The sequence below is a fragment of the Bufo gargarizans genome, chromosome 3 (genome assembly GCF_014858855.1).
Source record: "Bufo gargarizans isolate SCDJY-AF-19 chromosome 3, ASM1485885v1, whole genome shotgun sequence".
Taxonomy (NCBI): Eukaryota; Metazoa; Chordata; class Amphibia; order Anura; family Bufonidae; genus Bufo; species Bufo gargarizans.
The window spans coordinates 194,352,506-194,372,132 of NC_058082.1; the positions used below are offsets into that span (position 1 = coordinate 194,352,506).

General features: G+C 41.9%; 1 protein-coding gene across 8 annotated transcripts in view; it reads left to right on the forward strand.

Annotated features, from left to right (window-relative positions):
• Positions 1-19,627, forward strand: part of MCF2L (MCF.2 cell line derived transforming sequence like) — a 315,580-nt gene that overhangs the window by 192,818 nt on the left and 103,135 nt on the right. The window lies entirely within an intron of this gene.

Here is a 19,627-nt window from a genome sequence, read left to right on the forward strand (position 1 = left end):
AGACGGACAAAAACCACAGCATGCTGTAGTTTTAGTCTGGCCGCCTCTCAGCATGTTTGCTGTTCTGTGGCCAGACCTGCCCCAATTATAGTGAATGGGGTCGGAACGGACTTCCGGCAGCACGGTGGGCTTGTGTTAGAACGGATCCAGCAGGCTGTTCCCCTGATGGAACAGCCTGACGGACCCTGCTGCCAGCAGTGTGAAAGTAGCCTAAGCTTGCAGACTCCTGAATACCGCTATAACACTTGCTGTATTTTTGGATAGATTTATATACAAACTGCAAAATGGTGTTTAGAGGTGATCATACGCTTTGTCCTCACCAGTGCGTCCAACAACACATATGCTTTTGAAGGTAAAGCACCTCCATGGACACTCTGCAGAACAAAATGTTAAAATCAGTTACTATCACTTTACTTTCAGTATATGAGAGCAGAGTATCCGGTATTCTTTAGCCACAAGCAACTTACATAGTCAATACGGTTGAAAAAAGACATAAGTTCAACCAAGGGATAGGTGGGGACGCGAATCCCAGAAGGAAATGAGACTCTGATTTCTACACGTTTTCATAAGCATTAATGTTTTTACTTTTAAGAATTCATCTAAACCCTTTTTAAAACTGTCCACTGTTCCTGCTGTGACCACGTCCTGGAGCCTGAACTTTTTCTTCTCCAGTCGGAGGCAGTGTCCTCTTGTCTTTTGAGGGCATTTTACATGGAACAGTTTTTCACCGTATTTTTTGTATGGCCCATTTATATACTTGTATAGGTTAATCATGTTCCCCCTTAGACGTCTCTTCTCAAGACTAAATCAATTCAATTCTTTTAATCTTTCTTCATAACTAAGACCCTCCATGTCCCTTATCATTTTAGTCGCTCTCCTCTGTACTTTTTCCAGCTGCAGTGCGTCCTTTCTATGTACTGGTGCCCAGAACTGAACTGCATATTCCAGATGAGGCCGCACCAGCGCTTTGTAAAGTGGTAATACTACATCCCTGCACCGCGAGTCCATGCCTCATTTAATGCATGACAATATCCTGGTGGCCTTAGAAGCAGCTGATTGACATTGTATGCTGTTATTTAATCTACCATCCACAAGGACACCCAAATCTTTCTCCATAAGTGACTCCCCCAGTGCTACATCACCTAGGACATATGAAGCACATAGATTATAACTACCAAGATGCATAACTTTACATTTGTCCACATTAAACCTCATTTGCCAAGTTGTTGCCCAATCACTCAGAGTGTTCAAGTCAGCTTGTAGTATATGGCCATCTTCCATAGACTGTACAGTTCTACACAGCTTAGAAATGGTGCTATTAATCTCGTCCTCTATCATTAATAAATAAATTAAAGAATAAAGGGCCCAGCACTGAAGCTTGGGGTACAACACTTATAACCCGGGACAATTCTGAATAGGAATCATTGACCACAACTCTCTGGACACGGGTCCTTCAGCCAGTTTTCAATCCAATTACAGACTATACTTTTCAAGCCTATAGACCTTACTTTACCTATTAAACGTCTATAAGGGACAGTATCAAAAGCCTTTGCAAAATCCAGAAAGACTACATCCACAGCCGCCCCTCTGTCCAGGCTACTACTTACCTCCTCATAAAAACAAATCGGGTTAGTCTGACAGCTTCTGTCCTTGGTAAACCCATGTTGGTTATCATTTATATTATTTATAGTCACATACTCCTGTATATAGTCCCTTAAGAGTCCTTCAAACATTTTTCCCACAACAGAAGTTAAACAAACTGGTCTATAATTACCTGTAAAGGACCTTGATCCTTTTTTGAATATGGGCACCACATTTGCCTTGCGCCAATCACTTGGCACTGTACCAGTCCCTAGAGAATCTTTAAAAATTATAAACAGGGGCACAGCAATAAGTGAACAGAGCTCTTTAAGCACTCTTGGGTGTAATCCATCTGGACCCAGAGCTTTGTTTACATTTATCCTATTTAACTTATCTTGGACCATATCTACAGTTAGCCAATTGAGTATATTACTGGATGTACTAACAGCCCCAGCACCACAGATATCATCTACTTTCTCTTTTGTATAAACAGAGCTAAAAAACACATTTTAGTAACTCTGCCTTTTCCTTATCTTCAGCGACTGCCCCCCCCTTTACCATTATTTAGTGGACGTAGGGTTTTTAGCATTTACATATTTAAAGAATTTTTGGGGATTTTTCTGCTCTCTTTTGCTACCTGCTGTACGTTTTGTATTTTTGCTAACTTTATCTCCTTTTTCCAGATTTTATTAAGCCCTTTGTAATCTTCAAACGCTCCAGCTGTCCCCTCAGATTTGATTTTTTAAATGCCCTTTTTTGTCTTTTATTGCCCTTTTTACAGTAGCTGTAAGCCATGGGGGTTTAATTTTAGCTGTTTATACTTGTTACCTAAAATAATACATTTTTTAGTGCAATTACTTAATGTGGATTTAAATCTCTCCCATTTATCCTCAGTAGTATTATGTGACAGTAGCTGTTCCCAGTCTATGCCCCGAAATGCTGCCCTCAACCCAGGGAAATTAGCCTTTTTGTAATTTAGTGTCTTTGCTCTGCCTGACAGAGTTTGCTTCTTATAGTTTATTGGGAATATATATTGTGGTCACTATTACCTAGTGGTTCTCGAACAGTAACATTTCCAACAAGCTCTGCATCATTAGAGATTACCAGATTCAACAGAGCATCGCCCCTAGTCGGAGCTTCTACAAACTGGCCCATAAAGTGGTCCTGCAGCAAGTTAAGTAATTTTCTCCCCTTTGCATTTGAGGCAGAACCATGACCCCAGTCAATATCTGGGAAGTTACAATCTCCCATTATGACCACTGTACCAGCCTGTGCAGCTCGCTCTATTTGATTATACAGTTGCGTTTCTATCTCTTCTGTGATGTTAGGGGGTCTATAGATTACACCAAGTATTATTTTTTCAGTGTTTATATCCCTTTGAACTTCCACCCATATGGTTTCTACATCCTCACCAGCCTCATCCACAATTGCCTCTTTCACACTTGTCTTCAGATCACTCCTCACATACAGGCACACACCACCGCCTTTTCTATTGACCCAGTATTTCCTAAATTGTACAAAACCCTTAATATTTACAGCCCAGTCAGGCGAAAAGTCCAACCATGTCTCAGCCACACCAACTTCATCTATGTGTTCTTCTAGTACCATAGCCTCCCGCTCCCCCATTTTGCTAGCTAGACTTCTGGCATTTGTGAAAATACATTTTAAATTCCTATTATCTGTTAAGTGAATGTCCTGGATTTTTTGGTTACCTTGGTTGATGTTTGTATGTAACAGGTTCTTGTTACCAGCAGTTCTATATTTCATCAGTGTATTGTTATGCCAGTCTTCTCCCTACTTTCATCGCTAACCCCAGCCCCCACTAAATCCCCACTGTCCACCTCTATATCTCACTCTCTATCTACACTATCTACCCCCTTATTAGTATGACCCCCCTCCCCTCAGATCCTAGTTTAAAAGCTCTTCCAGCCGTCTAAGCATTTTTCCCCCAGGGCAGTTGCTACCTCCCCATTTAAGGTGCAGCCCGTCCCTACTGTAGAGCCTGTAACCGACAGAAGTCGGCCCAGTTCTCCATGAACCCAAACCCTTCCTTCCTGCACCAGCTCCCGTTGTCTCTATGGTGACGCTCGTGGCACTGGTAGTATTTCTGAAAACACTACCTTGGAGGTGTTAGACTTGAGCTTCTTTCCTAGTTCTCTAAAATCATTTTTGAGGACCTTCCATCTCCCCCTGACTTTGTCATTGGTGCCAATGTATACCATGACCGCCGGGTCTTTCCCAGCCCCACCCAGCAATCTGTCAATCGGATCCGCAATATGCCGAACCCGAGCACCCGGCAGACAACACACTGTTCGGCATTCACGGTCTCGGCGACAGATGGTCCTGTCTGTCCTCCTAATAAGAGTCCCCTACCACCAGCATCTGTCTGACCTTTGCTGCACTCCTTTTCCCATCCTTACTGCAGCGGTCATCCTCCTGGTTGCTGGGAGAAACACCCTGCTGCTGTGTTGCTGGCCCTGGGCTTTCATCCCTATTATCAGCCAAACAGGCATATTTACTAGGGTGTTCCAGCTCAGGATTAGCATTTCACTGACCCCAGTCAGTGCCTGCACAGTGCAATGTCCCTAAGTATTTCAAGCTGCTTATTTAGATCCAAGATCTGGGCTTCCAAAAACTGTATGCAACATGATTGCATCTAGTGCAAATGTATTCACCCTCGAAATGCTCTTCAAGGCATGCATACATTGCACAGGACACACAGTTGATAGCATTGTCCATGTAGCACATGTTTAGATGGGGATGAACAGTAAAGAAGTAAAACGGTTAAGTTTTAGAGTTAAGATTTAGACCCTGTCTGCTGCAGTTGGAGGACTAGCTAGAATCAAGCCAACAACACGCAAAGAAAATCTATCAAACCTTAGTTTCTTGCTCCTTGTCTTAAACTCCAGTTCTTTAACTCCACTTATTTAGCAGCCCACTTAGTACAGCAAGCTTCAGGTAGAGCAAGTGGTGTACTGTCAACATGTTGTGACTATTTGGTGCAGGGTTAAATGTGTTGCTTAAAAAGAACACTTAAAGGGGCTGTGTTACTTCAGCAAGTAACAGTTATCATGTAGAGAAAGTTAATACAAGGCACTTACTAATGTATTGTTATTATCCATATTGTCTCCTTTGCTGGCTGGATTCATTTTTCCATCAAATTATACACTGTTAGTTTCCATGGTTGCAACCACCCTGCAATTCAGCAGCTGTGGTCATGCTTTCACACTATAGGAAAAAGTGCTGGTCTCTCTGGTGCCTGGTAGAGATGAGCGAAGTTATAAAAATTTGGATTTGGCTGCTTCGTCAAAGTTCACAAAGAAATTTGATTTGTTATGAGTTACTGTTTGTGGCATCTGACAGTCACATTCAGGCCTTTCAGGGGTTAAAAACAAAAAAAAATAATAATACTTAACTCATGTATTTGCTCCCCGAGCAAATGGATGAGGTGAGTATTTTTTTTTTTTTTTTTTACCACCATTTCAGGAAAAAAATTGCTTTGTTACCACGAAGCGCAAGAAAATTTGGCTTTGTGACAAATCAAATTTTTCATGAAATTCTGATCGAAGTCCACCATGTAGGCTGGTGCTTTTTCCTATAGGGTTCAAGCACGGCCACTGCTGATGAATTACAGGATGGTCGGAACCTGGGAAATGAGCAGTGTATAATGTGATGGAAAAACGAACCAAGCCGGGAACAGAAGCAATATGGACAATCACAATACATTAGTAAGTGGCTTGTATTAACTCTAGCATTTGTTTCTGCTCTAGAAATGAAACGCTCTCTGACACATTTCTATGTTGGATTGTAAATCTAGCTCTTATTTAAACCATCATATTACTTTGAATTCCGGTGCATTTAGCAATCTCAGAAGAGAACATTTATCATTTTCCCATACCATACAAAAGACTTTGAATTGTGGCATGAGCCACGCTTGGGAAAAAAAATTGCAACTTTTTGGGGCTTTGCACCCTGCTTGTTTTTGGGCTTTGCACCTTTGTTGGTGTAGATTTCAGTTCTAGTGCACAGACCTACACAGATGCACCACAGTCAGGGGCGTAGCTATAGGGGAAGCAGGGGAAGCGTCTGCTTTGGGGCCCTGGCCCAGAAGGGGCCCACCCAGGAGGAGGGGGAGGACTAAAATATTTGGTCAGGACCCCCTCAACAGTATTACACAATGAAATTATATACAGTGACAGTATAGACAGTGCAGAAAACGGATGGAACAGCTGCCAGGCCTGGTCTGAGAGAGCGATCTTTCATGCCACCCCCATTCCTGTGGCTAGTACACAGGAAGGGGTTGCAAAAAAATTACTGGGGGAGGGGGCCCCATTCAAAATTGCTGTGGGGCTTAGTCATTTCTAGCTACGCCACTGACCACAGTTATTAAGAGACGAGCAGACTCTGATGGGATCAAAGGGCCTTTGTCACAAAGAAAGCCCCTGTCCATACACTCTGTTTGGGCATTAGAGGCGGAATGCCCCACTTAAGTAGTCTCTGTAAAGGCCCCATTAGACTGCCCGAGCAGTGGGCAGATCGTAGCCAACAAACGTTCATAGAAAGGCTCGTTAACAATAATCTGCCGGTGTAAAGGTACCTCCAACTACTGCTCATTCTTGAGCAATCTAAAGAGGCCTTAAAGGGGTTGTGTCACTTCAGCAAATAGTATTTATTATGTAGAGTAAGCTAATACTAGACACTTACTAATGTATTGTTATTACCCATGTTGCTTCCTTTGCTGGCTGGATTCATTTTTCCATCACATTATACACTGCTTGTTTCCATGGTTACAGACCACCCTGCAATCCAACATTGGTGGCCGTGCTTGCACACTATAGGAAAAAGAACTAGCCTATGTGCGCTCCTATTGTCCCGGCCATCAGAGAGGCCAGCGCTTTTTCCCATAGTGTGCAAGCACGAGCACCACTGATAGATTGCAGGGTGGTAATAATCTTGGAAACAAACAGTGTATAATGTCATGGAGAAATGAGTCCAGCCAGCAAATGAAGCATTATGGGTAATAACAATACATTAGTAAGTGCCTTGTATTAACTTTCTCTGTGATAAATGCTATTTGCTGAGATGAGACCCCCTTTAAGCTGCTCATTTGCATGGCCAGCAGCATATAATTCTACAATCGGTCACTGCTGGGGGATGAGTTTTTACTGGTTCTGATTTACATGCTGCTGAAAAAATATCCGCAGCAGAAAATGTGGTGTGGATTTTTAAACTGCATGTCAATTAATGCTGTGGATTTTGTGGATTTCACCCTTTGCAATGGAAAGAATGACATTTGCTTCAAGCATTATTTTTTTCTGCTGCAGATTACAAGCAAACACTATGCAGATTATCTGCCGCATAGAACCTGCAGCATTTCAGTCGCATGTGAACACGCTACAATAATCACGCAGCTCCTGTACCCATTGAGAACAGGGGCCATCCTGTTTACAAGCAACGGTGCCATTGTAGAGGCGCCCTCATATTTGCCCTGGGCTTGTACGTGCAAGCATGATGAGTCCTAATGCTGCTAAGCATCGGTGAACAGACAGATGTGATGCCACCCTTACATTGGTGCTGTCACTTGTGTACACAGTGCAAAAATGTTGCCACCTTTTCTCAAAGAGGTGCATGCTGCATGATTATTACAGTGTGGACCTCCTTGACAGATTTTCCTTAAAGGGGGTTATCCCATGATTAATGTAAAAAATGAAAATCAGACATCATATAGGACATGACAATCTCTTCCTAACAGAGCTAGAACCAGCCCTGCACCTCACACGGATCCAGAGATCTCCTCATTCATTGCTCTGCTAGATTTATATCAAGCTGATAGCTCAAGGGGAGTGTCTTTTCTGCTGCAGCTACGGGGGCGTGTCTCAGCTCTACCTATCGCAGCTAAGGGGGCGTATCTCAGCTCTACCTATCACAGCTCAGGAGCCAGTTGAAGGATAAAACAGAGCATGTGCGGCCATCTCAGTGAGCCGGGCAAAGAAATAAGAAAAAAAACAAACAGCAGGTGGCGCTGTACAACATTTTTAATTCCATGCACTTACAAAAGTATTCACATGCAGGTGCTGGTTTGAAAACTAGAATATGTTTTTGGGGGACAGCCCCTTTAACACCAGTGTGAGTTAAATTAGGGCAAATATCTAAACAATTTTCTTTCGCTGACTGCAAAAAGGTTTAACTAGAATTTTTTAAATATCTGAAAAATGTGATTTAATTTTGTAAATATACAATTAAATGCAATAAACCAATTACTTTAGCTTTCTGATCTCCATAGAAACACTTTCCTATGTGGTCTCTATGGCATGTTATACTGGTAGATAAATTCACAAATGCCCTCTAATGTCAAGCTAGGGATTTCTGGATTTACTGGTCCACCCAGACCTCAAGAAAACAGAAATATTAGTACGTGATGCCCTAACACCTTTGCATCATAGCATCCGTTCCTGAATAATAATGGTTTCCTGTCCTGCACGCAGCTTTACATCCCAGAAACCATTTCCTACTCATTCTGCCCAAGTAAATGTGTTGGTTATATGGATATATACAGTATACGGCCTTCGCTTGACACCTATTACTTTATATATGTGAAGGTGGAGAGCATGTACTTGTAGATCATGTATATCCTAGACAGATGTATATTGGAATAAGCCATACCATGCAACTCATGCAAGGAATAGGCTGTATATATGTGAATGCCATCCTATATGGTAAGTATGTACAGTATGAAGAATGTGGAGGACAGCAGGCGCTCGTCGCAATATTCTGCATTTGGTCATTGTGTCAAATTAAAACTTAACAAGTACTAAGACTTCTATGACTGTTGGGCAGAGATCTGAATTTTCTAAAAAAGAAACCAAGTGTTAAAAATGAGTGTGTAATGCTACCTTCAGTGTCAAAGAAGCCTATGTAATATCATGGGACAGCTGTCGTCGTCTATTTGTGGAAGGCACATCCTCTTTCATATTTCAGTAAACCATTGCACTGTATTTCGCATAGTAGCCGTTCTTGGTCAGTTCTTTTTTTGCCTTTGTGATATGTGTAATATGTGTATTATATAAAGAGAGAATTGTGATGGCACACTCGCATTTGTGTGTTTTTTTTAAATATTTATTGTTGTTAGTAAAAATATTTCATTGAAATTGTTTGATTTGAAATAAATATAAATATAAACCGGTGATTGAGCACCTCCATCCATATTGACCGTCTGGTGAGCCTCAGAGACCCTTTTATCTAATATGTGTATTACTAGGCAGATTTGGAAACAAAATAACTGCATTTTTGTTATTAAATTTGCTTTGTCCTATATAGTTAGCCAAATTAATAGTGTACACCTCCTGCTAGACTACTGTGATGGTGCAAACAGATTAGGCTTCTCCTATCTTTTAGGTTAAGGGACTTCAAATAGTATTTTCTGTATGACCACACTCCACTACGGGTGCCAGGGTACCCTAACTATTACTTGAAGGGGTTTTCTGCAATCATTTTACCGATGAGCTACATATCCTCTGAACAAGTCATCAGTATCTAATCGGTAGGAGTCCGATTCCCCGGACCCCCGCAGATCATCTGCTTGAGAAGGCAGTGGTGCGGCCTCCTTACAGCTTTCCCTAGGCCATGTGACATTGTGTTTATCGGTTACATGGACTAGGCACAGCTCAGCCCCATAGAAGTGAATGGGGCTGAGCTGTGATACCAAATACAGACACTATACGGTGTACAGCACTGTGCTTGGTGAGCTGAGAGAAGGCTGTGGCGCTGGTGCGAGGATGTTCGATACTCAGGCATACTTGGCCTGGCGCTCCATTTACTCTGTATGGGACTGCTGGAGATAGCCAAATATAGAACTGTTCAAGACTGCATGATTCACATTGCTAAGAGAGATGAGTGGTAGGGGAAAACTTTGATGGGGCCAAGCTACTGCTCATCCTCTTCAATCGGAGGATCAGTGGGGTCCCAAAAGTTGGATTCACCTATCGATTGACATGTCATCAAAAAGTTATTATAAGAGTGAGAAACCCCTTACCGCCATAGGAGCGTTCCTTTAATGCTAATCACTGGTGGTTCTGGACAGTAAACGTCACAAAATGATCCTCTCCCATGTATCCATGCCCTAATTAGAAGATCATTCTGACTGGATTTCCCCTTAAAGGGCTGTGTCATAAAGCATTTTACATTTTTCAAACCAGCACCTGAATCTGATTACTTTTGTAATTGTATGTAATTAAAAATATAGTAAAGCCAATGAGTTATTCAATAAAATGTATCTGTATAGCGCCACCTGCTGTTTCTTTTTCTTACTTTTTGTCTGTCTCACATTGCTGGTTGAACATGCTTAGTTTAAATCTTCAACTGTCACCAGCCATATCTTCTGTTAGAGAAGGTGTGGCTGTTACAGGGAGAGAGCTGCAGCAGAAAGGACACATCCCCTGAGCGGCCAGGCTGAAGAGAATCTAGTAGAGCGATTGAAGCATTGACTATGGAGATCTCAGTCTGGACCCACGTGTGGTACAGGATTAGTTCTTGCTTTGTTAAAAATAGATTGTCGTGTACTATATGATGTCTGATCATGGCATAACCCCTTTAAAGATTAGTAATGTTTTCCTGGAATTTCAAACCATTGAGAAATAAGATCATTATGTTTCACTACCTTGTGGCCAACTCTCAGTATATCTGCATTTATTCTCTGTCTCGTATACCTGCCCTACCAAACTAATTAGGATCAATGCAGTAATGAGAATGCAATTCCTTATTCTCAGAATTTTGTCTGAGATGCTTCTTTATTCAGAAGTAAATATTTCCACATTTTGTCAGCTTATCCCCTTATTTCCTGCAGTGTTTTTCTAAAAATAGGCAGACATGCTGGCCACAGGGTTGTCTTACATAACACATAATGTGAGCACCACACAAACCACATTCCCCATGTTTTTATGTCATCTCCTGACACATTAGCATTGTTTTGGTTTAAAGTGTAGCTGTCATATTTTTTTGTATTTGCTAGTTTATTAGAGCTAGGCATGTATACCTGAGTTAGTCTGTCAATGATTGTCAAAAGATCTGTAATTACCTTATAATAACAGCTGTCATTAATGTCCTCTGCCCCTTTCCACTGCTCCCTTAAAAGACAGTTGCTATGGCTTGTCTGTCTTTGGCTAAGGAGACAGGAAGACGGAGGGGCGGTCCTTCACACTGCATGCCTGCATTAGGCTTCAGAGTGAGGAGGCGTGTCTCTCAGTAAACCAATCTGATTGGCTGGCAGGGAGCTGCTGGCTACAGCAAGTGTGTATGGGAAGTGAGGGAATGCAGTTTTGGCCTCAGAGAACTGGCAGAGGAGCCATCTTGAGAAGGTCCTCATATTGTACATGTTTAAACAGCTGTAACTAAGGGAAAAACTCAAGGAAAACAGTGGTGTGTGAAGAAACTAAAGATTGCTTTATGCACAATGCTGCTGCTGCAGCAGTAACATATGCTAAAATAGATTTTTTTATGAAAACATGACAGTTACCCTTTAACTCCGACTAAATGCTACTAAAATGTATAAATCACAGTTGAACAACCTTTTTATAAGCGATTATTTCATTCCGTCTAAAAGCCATTTTGTCAAATACCTAAGAAGATATATTTGCATAGAACTAAAAGAAAATAAGAGTGTACATTAGAGATGAGTGGATCGATTGTAACAAATAGATTTTTCTCATCAGCAGGACTTCTTCACTGGTGAGGGGCTGTCCCTGCAGGTGAAGAAGTGCCCACATGCCGCAAGATGGGCAGGGTTGGACATTTAGCCCAGCCCTGACATTTTTGTGGCTGCACTGCTGCTCTTATTAGTAGAGCAAGGCTTCTCTGCAGCGCCTGCATAGATTGCAGCTCCAAAGCCAAAAGGGACACCCCTACCCCATAGGTGAGGAAGCCCTGCTGATGAGACAAATCGATTTGGTCATCTGTAGTGAGCAATTGGAGCACCAGGGGGCGGGCTGAATCCTTTAAGCACTGCTTTGTAACACCCCCTGTGCTCTGCACACTTCTGCCTCCCCTTGATTGACACAGCTAGACATGCTGAGGGCAGAGCTGTGTCCTAGCATCTACTTATCATATACTCTATGTACTATAGCTTCACCACACTGAGATCTGCTCAGAAAGCTAATATACATATTACTGCTTTAATCACATGCACAATATATGATTATAAAGACACCAGTATTGTGTGACAGCTTATAAGCATAGAAAAAACATACTTCTCTATGTGGTAATGCTATAGCTTTTTGGTAATGGTCTGTCATGCATGTAGAAATCGCTTCAAGTTCAAGTACCTGGAGAGACTTATAGAAACTTTTTCTTCTGTTTATTTTTTTCTCTTTTATTTAACCTATAACAAAAAGCTATACTATAATAAATAATAATACAATGGCCTTACTATATTGAGAATAATGTTTTTTTCTTCTTAGAAACCTGAAACCTATTACTGGTTTATTCACAGACAATATACTGTATGATTATAAAGAAACCAGTAATATTTATTATCTTTCTAAAAAACATTATTCTCAATATGATAAGGATATAACCCCTATTTTATTAGGGGTTAAATGTGGAAGAAAAAAATTATCTGAAAAAAAAAAAAAAAACGGCAGTCTCTCCTGGGATTCAAACCTACATACAAAAACAAGCACTTACCACCGAGCTACAACATTACCACATAGAGTTGCAAGTTTTTTCTGTGCTTATAATCTAACACATATAAAGCAGTAATATATATATTAGCTTTCTGAGCAGATCTCGGTGTGGTGAAGCTATAGTACATAGTGCGTGTGTGTAATGATAGATAGGTAGATAGATATGTAGATCCTAGGACAGAGCTCTGCCCTCAGCATGTCTAGCCCTGTCAATCAAGGGGAGGGGGAAGTATGCAGAGCACAGGGGGTAATGCAAAGTGGTGCTCAAAGGATTCAGCCCCACCTCCTGGTGCTCTGGCTTCTCATTTGCATATGAATAAAAACACATATCTCAGTGCGCCTGCGCAGATTGAAGATAGGTACGGCCGCGGCGCAGGCGCCAGATTTTGAATGCAAATAGGCAGGGCCAGCAGAGAACGATTCCGTTCCCTGGCCCTGTCAATCACAATGCGGAGGGGGCGTCATTAGGATTGGAGGATGCGGCTGCTACCAGCAAGTAGCCGTCCTACTTGCTGGTAGCAAGGTAATTTGCATATTTTAAAAATAGCTTTTTATCAAATTCTACTGAACCAAAATGATTATTTAACTTATGTATGCATAGCTCGCAGTAAAAAATTTACAAAAAAAAAATAAAATGTTTAGTGGGCTGACAGAAGCCCTTTAACATGCAGGTAAAAAAATGTATAGTTTTAATTGGCATGATGAGCCCCCAGGCAGTATTGTCTGGTTTAATAGGGTCGATAGTGATTACAGAGACTTTAATACATAAATTAAATTATATATAGGCCATCACAAACCCTGCAAGCAATTTTATTATGGCTATAAAACACAGGAAGCTACAGTATCTCTCAAAAGTGATTACACCCCTGACATTGTTGTAAATATTTTATTATATCTTTTCATGGGACAACATTGAAGATCTGACACTTTAATCCAATGTAAAGCAGTCAGTGTACAGCTTGTATAACAGTGTAAATTTGGTGTGCCCTCAAAATAATTAAACACAAAGCTATTAATGTCTAAACCGCTGGCAACAAAAGTGAATACACCACTAAGTTAAAATGGTCAAATTTTGCGCAAATTGTCAATATTTTGTGTGAACTCCATTATTTTCCAGCACAGTCTTAACTCTCTTGGGCATGGAGTTCACTAGAGCTTCACAAGTTGCCACTGGAATCCTCTTCCACTCCTCCATGACGACATCATGGAGCTGGCGGATGTTAGAAAACTTGTGCTCCTCCACCTTCCGTTTGAGGATGCCCCACAGATGCTTAATAGGATTTAGGTCTGGAGACATGCTGGGCCAGTCCAGTACCTTTACCCTCAGTTTCTTTAGCAAGGCAGTGGTTGTCCTAAAGGTGTGTTTGGGGTCTTTATCATGTTGGAATACTGCCCTGCGCCCCAGTTTCCGAAGGGAGGGGATCATACTCTGCTTCGGTATGTCACAGTACATGTTGGCATTTACGGTTCTTTCAATGAACTGTAGCTCCTCACAGCCGGCAGCACTCATGCAGCCTCAAACCTGACACTCCCACAGGGGCGTAACTACCATAGCGGCAGACCATGCAATTGCTATGGGGCCCAGGGCAAGAGGGGGCACAGTTTGGATCATCTTCTCTTCTACTGGGAGTGAAAACTTAGTCAGAACTCTACCCTCTAAAGCATGGTTTCTCAACTCCGGTCCTCAGGACCCACCTACCGGTCAGGATTTGAGAATATCCCACAGAATAAATACCTGTGGTAAGTCCTGATACATGGACACTAATTATATCAACTGCTCAATACTAAGGAAATCCTGAAAACATGACTGGTAGGTGGGTCCTGAGGACCGGAGTTGAGAACCCCTACTCTAAAGGAACAACTTTTAGCAAATGAGGCAGTGGAAAAAATAGCGCAAGGGTCATTGAAAGGGGTTTAGGCAGAAACCCTTCTGTTCTGTGTGGGGGGGCCTGGTTTGATCCTTGCTATGGGGCCCTTGCTTCTCTATGTACACCACTGCACTCCCACCACCAATGCTTGACTGTAGGTAAGACATACTTGTCTTTGTACTCCTTACCTGGTTGTCACCACACACACTTGACATCATCTGAACCAAATAAGTTTATCTTGGTCTCATGAGACCACAGGACATGGTTCCAGTAATCCATGTCCTTAGTCTGCTTGTCTTCAGCAAACTGTTTTCAGGCTTTATTGTGCATCATCTTTAGAAGAGGCTTCCTTCTGGGACGACAGCCATGCAGACCAATCTGATGCAGTGTGTGGCATATGGTCTGAGCACTGAAAAGGCTGATCCTGCACCCTTTAACCTCTGCAGCAATGCTGGCAGCACTCATACGTCTATTTTGAAAAGACATCCTCTGGATATGACGCTGAGCATGTGCACTTCACTTCTTTGGTCGACTGTGGTGAGACCTGTTCTGAGTGGAACCTGTCTTGTTAAACCTCTGTATGGTCTGGGCCATCGTACTGCATCTCAGTTTTAGGGTGTTGGCAATCTTCTTATAGCCTAGGCCAGGAATGGGCAAACTCGGCCCTCCAGCTGTTTTAAAACTACAAATTTCATCATGCCCTGCTGTAGGATTGGAAAAAAGATGGTGGCTCTCTCACTGTACCACTTCTGGAATGGTGCACTACCCCTCAGCACTCCCAAATGCTGATGCGTAGAAATTTATGTAAAACTTGAATAGGGGGTCACTCGATATCAGGCAAGCACACAATGGATTGTATCCACATTAAACTTTATAGGCTTAAAATTGTAACACACTATAATATTACATGCAAGTAAGAAATCCCATAAAAATACAATTATACATAACAATAAAAAATATATATGTTGGAAAATATATATATATATATATATATATATATATATATATATGCTGCACTCTGATGCCACATATCACAATGTCCCAATATCAATAATCGTAGTGGCCGTAATGTGAAAGAATATAAACGGCCCAGGTGACAAGTCTGTCTAGTTAGGTCGAGCTGTTATCAACCGGAGCTGCAAAAAGTAATCAATTCATCCATATAACGTATATAGCAAAAGAGATGTATTAATTAGTTGTTTGTATGTTACCAGTAACCACTGGATCTTTTGCTTGGCATGATATTTATTCGGTCTGCTGAATAGATGCGATCTCCCGCTCCTCTGCACAGAACGCAGCGATATTACAAGATTCTTTGCTGTGACCTTCCAGGACCTACGTGGCGTCCCACGTGGTTCACTGCTTGGTCATGTGCCGCTGACGTCTTTTGAGCGGGGATTCAAATTGCCTGTTCGATGATAATGGATTCGGACGTGATTGATGTTCCAAATGTTGAATGATACACGTCGAAGTTTATAATGTGGAGCGCTCCTATTTCGATGATCCCTCACTGTTATAACCAAACGCGTTTCGGGGTAAAGAGACCCCTTCTTCAGTGGTTTGAACAGTGGAGGTATAATGTCCTCTTTTATATCGTGTCCATGATTAGAGAATGTGGGTTGGAACATGGGTTGGACCAGTGAGGGATAGCTTGAAAACCAGGGAATCAATTCCAAGAGTTGGGACATATTCTTTTTTTTTTTTTTATCTAATGTGTATATCATGAACACTAGTTTCAAAATCCTTATACTCATAATTTATTATTCAGGATTAGGTTTCATGCGGTATACTATACTTTAAATAATATGCAGACCACAAAACACATAAAACCCGAAAAAAACGCATGTGCGGTTTCTTTGCGTTTTTAATGCGTTTTTTTCGGGATAAGGCTAAAATGGATCAGATTAATACAACTGGATACATTGGTGAAGTTAAAATAATAAGTTAATACATTGTACACACATAATCATATCACGGATTGTAATCGGGGTAAAATTCACTATACCAATATATATATATATATATTCACTATTATCATCAATGCATTGGAAAAAATATTATTGCTCATGCCCTTCTGTAGGTTGATAGCTGTAGACAGACCGGGAATGATGGGATTTGTAGTTTTACAACAGCTGGAGGGCCGAGTTTGCTCATCCCTGGGCTAGGTCATCTTTATGTAGAGCAACAATTCCTCACCGAGTTCTTTGCCATGTTGAACTTCCAATGACCAGTATGAGAGAATGTGAGAGCGATAATGCCAAGTATAACACACCTACTCCCTATTCACACCTGAAACCTTGTAACACTAACGAGTCACATGACATCGGGGAGGGAGAATAGCTATTTGGACAAAATTTGACCATTTTCACTTAGGGGTGTACTCACTTTTGTTGTCAGTGGTTTAGACTTTAATGGCTGTGTGTTGAGTTTTTTTGAGGGCACAGCAAATTTCTACTGTTATACAATCTGTACACTGACTGCTTTACATTGTATCAAAGTGTCAGATCTTCAGTGTTGTCCCATGGAAAGATCTAATTAAATATTTACAAAAATGTGAGGGGTGTAATCACTTTTGTGAGATACTGTATAATTAAATGCCTATTCTATTGTTGGACTTTAAATTCCAACCGTTCTTCATTTTTTTAATTCAAATATTTCTAGTACCATCAATATCAGATCAGTAAGTGTTCAACTTTCTGTATCCCTGCCTATTGGAGCAAACTTTTTATTGTTTACATTATGCCATACACCTGCAAGCTGCATGTACATGTAGTAGCGGCAGTGCTGGATGTTGTATCCTTGTCCCATTTATTGACCAGTCCTACTAACTTTGATGTTCGATGTATAAGCAGCTTAAGACTGTGGTGATCACAGGAGGATAGATCATCAATTAGAAATAGTCATATAACCCCCTTAATACAATGAATACATTATTCTTGAAAGATCCTATAAGAATAGATAAATGACAATTGGGTTCAAGGCAGGACCTTTGATTGTGTCAGCCATTACAGTGTCCACGAGTGTATCCTCTGGTCTCACCAATCACAAGTTTGTCTGAAATAATTGATAAACATTAGTCAAAAATCTGCTCACCATTAGATCAAATCATTTAAGATAAAACTCTAAAATCATTGTATAACAAGTCTAATGAAATCTAGTTAACAGCAACTGATTGAGATGCAAGGCATTGGGTCCCACATGTTGTCTGATAATTTGTCTCATCCTTAAATACTTTTTTTTCTAGAAAAGCTACTTCATTTTTTTCTACTCAACCCTCCTACCAAGTTTTTTAAATAGTCTAAATGGTAAATCTCCTGGGTCTATTCACACATCCATAGTGTATTGCGGATCCGCAATACACCCGTACGGCACCCCCACAGAAATGCCTATTCTTCTCCGCAATTGCGTTCAAGAATAGGACATGTTCTATTTTTCCGGTAGCCGCAGACCATAAGGCCGCAATGCGGATGCGGACAGCACACTGTATGCTCTCCGCATCCATTCCGTCCCCATAGAGAATGAATGGGTCCGCACCCGTTCCGCACAATTGCGGAATGGATGCGGACCACACTTGCGGACGTGTGAATGGGGCCTAACATAGCTAACCAAACACTTTCCCACCCATGAATGGAGCAAAATTTACAAAATGTACTCTTTACACCTTACATTTCATGAAGGTGTCACTAGCTTTCATTAGGATGGTTTCACACAGTGTTTTTATGAAACATGATGCATTTCTTGCTTTTTTTTTTGCAATAACGCTGTGGCCAGAGGTTTGTGGTAAGCCAATAGGGAATTATGAAACACAATACAAACAGTGCATTATTTTGTGGTTTTATAGTTGCATTTTTATGTTACCATTTTTGCTATTGCTCAGAACACAAAATAAAAATGTATTTAAAGGGAACCTGTCACCTCCCAAAACCATCTCAAGCCGCCTGCAGTACCTGCGTGTAGCCAGCAGTGTGTTTCTGATGATGCCTTGCTTCCCGAAGGCAAATGCACGTTGTTTTATCCCCTGCCCGGCGCGCTTCTCCACACATGCTCCAAGTCACGTAACCACACACCCTTCCCTGCCCCTTCACTGTGACTGACAGCGCTTATGCAGAGAGTTCAGCAAAGCCAGCCGAACTGCCGGCTGTCAGTCACAGTGAAGGGGCAGGGAAGGGTGTGTGGTTACGTGACTTGGAGCATGTGTGGAGAAGCGCGCCGGGCAGGGGATAAAACAACGTTTTCAGTACTTTTGCTGCATCTGCCTTCGGGAAGCAAGGCATCATCAGAAACACACTGCTGGCTACACGCAGGTACTGCAGGCGGCTTGAGATGGTTTTGGGAGGTGACAGGTTCCCTTTAAATACATTTTTATTTTGTGTTCTGAGCAATAGCAAAAATGGTAACATAAAAATGCAACTATAAAACCACAAAATAATGCACTGTTTGAATTGTGTTTCATAATTCCCTATTGACTTACCACAAACCTCTGGCCACAGCGTTATTGCAAAAAAAAAAAATGCATCATGTTTCATAAAAACACTGTGTGAAACCATCCTAATGAAAGCTAGTGACACCTTCATGAAATGTAAGTCTTAAAGAGTACTTGTCACCTCGCCGGACATGTCTGATGTAGTAACTACTTGTATTCCCCATGCAGTAACAATTCCTCATCATCATTTCTTATATCCATGTTGTGTTATTCCTGTATTATACCTACTAGATAAAGCGGTTATCCAATAGCAATAAATGCCCTCCCCCATGTGCCGGGCCCCTCACAGGGAATATACTCACCTGGGTCCCCGCTCCCTGCTTCCGCTCCTGGTCCCTTCACCACCGCTGCTGCTTCGGCCCGTGCACGGATAAAAACATCCAGTGTCGAGGGGGAAGGGGGGGGGGGGGAAGCAGCCAATGGCAGGCGGGGACGAGCCTCCCTAGCATCACCCGCGTTGCTAGGGAGGCTCGTCCCCGCCTGCCATTGGCTACCAGATGTTTTCATCCGTGCACGGGGCGAAGCAGCAGTGGCGGTGCGGGGACCAGGAGCGGAAGCAGGGAGCGGGGACCCAGGTGAGTATATTCCCTGGGAGGGGCCCGACACATGGGGGAGGGCATTTATTGATAATGGATAACCGCTTTAATGAACGAATTGAGAAAAATCCAGCAGCAGGTCCAAATAGGTGTTACCAATTGAGGTGACACTGGTAGCACTGATAGTGTCAGACTGTGAAAGCACACCCTTCCCCCTTGACTCATACCACCCAGTTAGACCATTATTGCAGACTTCGGCAATTAATAACAAAATTATGAAAGTTTAAAGGCACAACATAATGTTAGGCTAGTTTTACACTTGTGCCTAACATCTCCTGCAGGCTGTTCCGGCAGGGAGCATCGTGCCAGAGAGGTCTGGATCCTGCCTGCAGGCTCCATTAAGTATAATGAGGACAAGGGGAGATCCAGCTGCAACCCTACAAATATGCAGAGAATCGGCCGGACTATAAGCGCTGCACACAT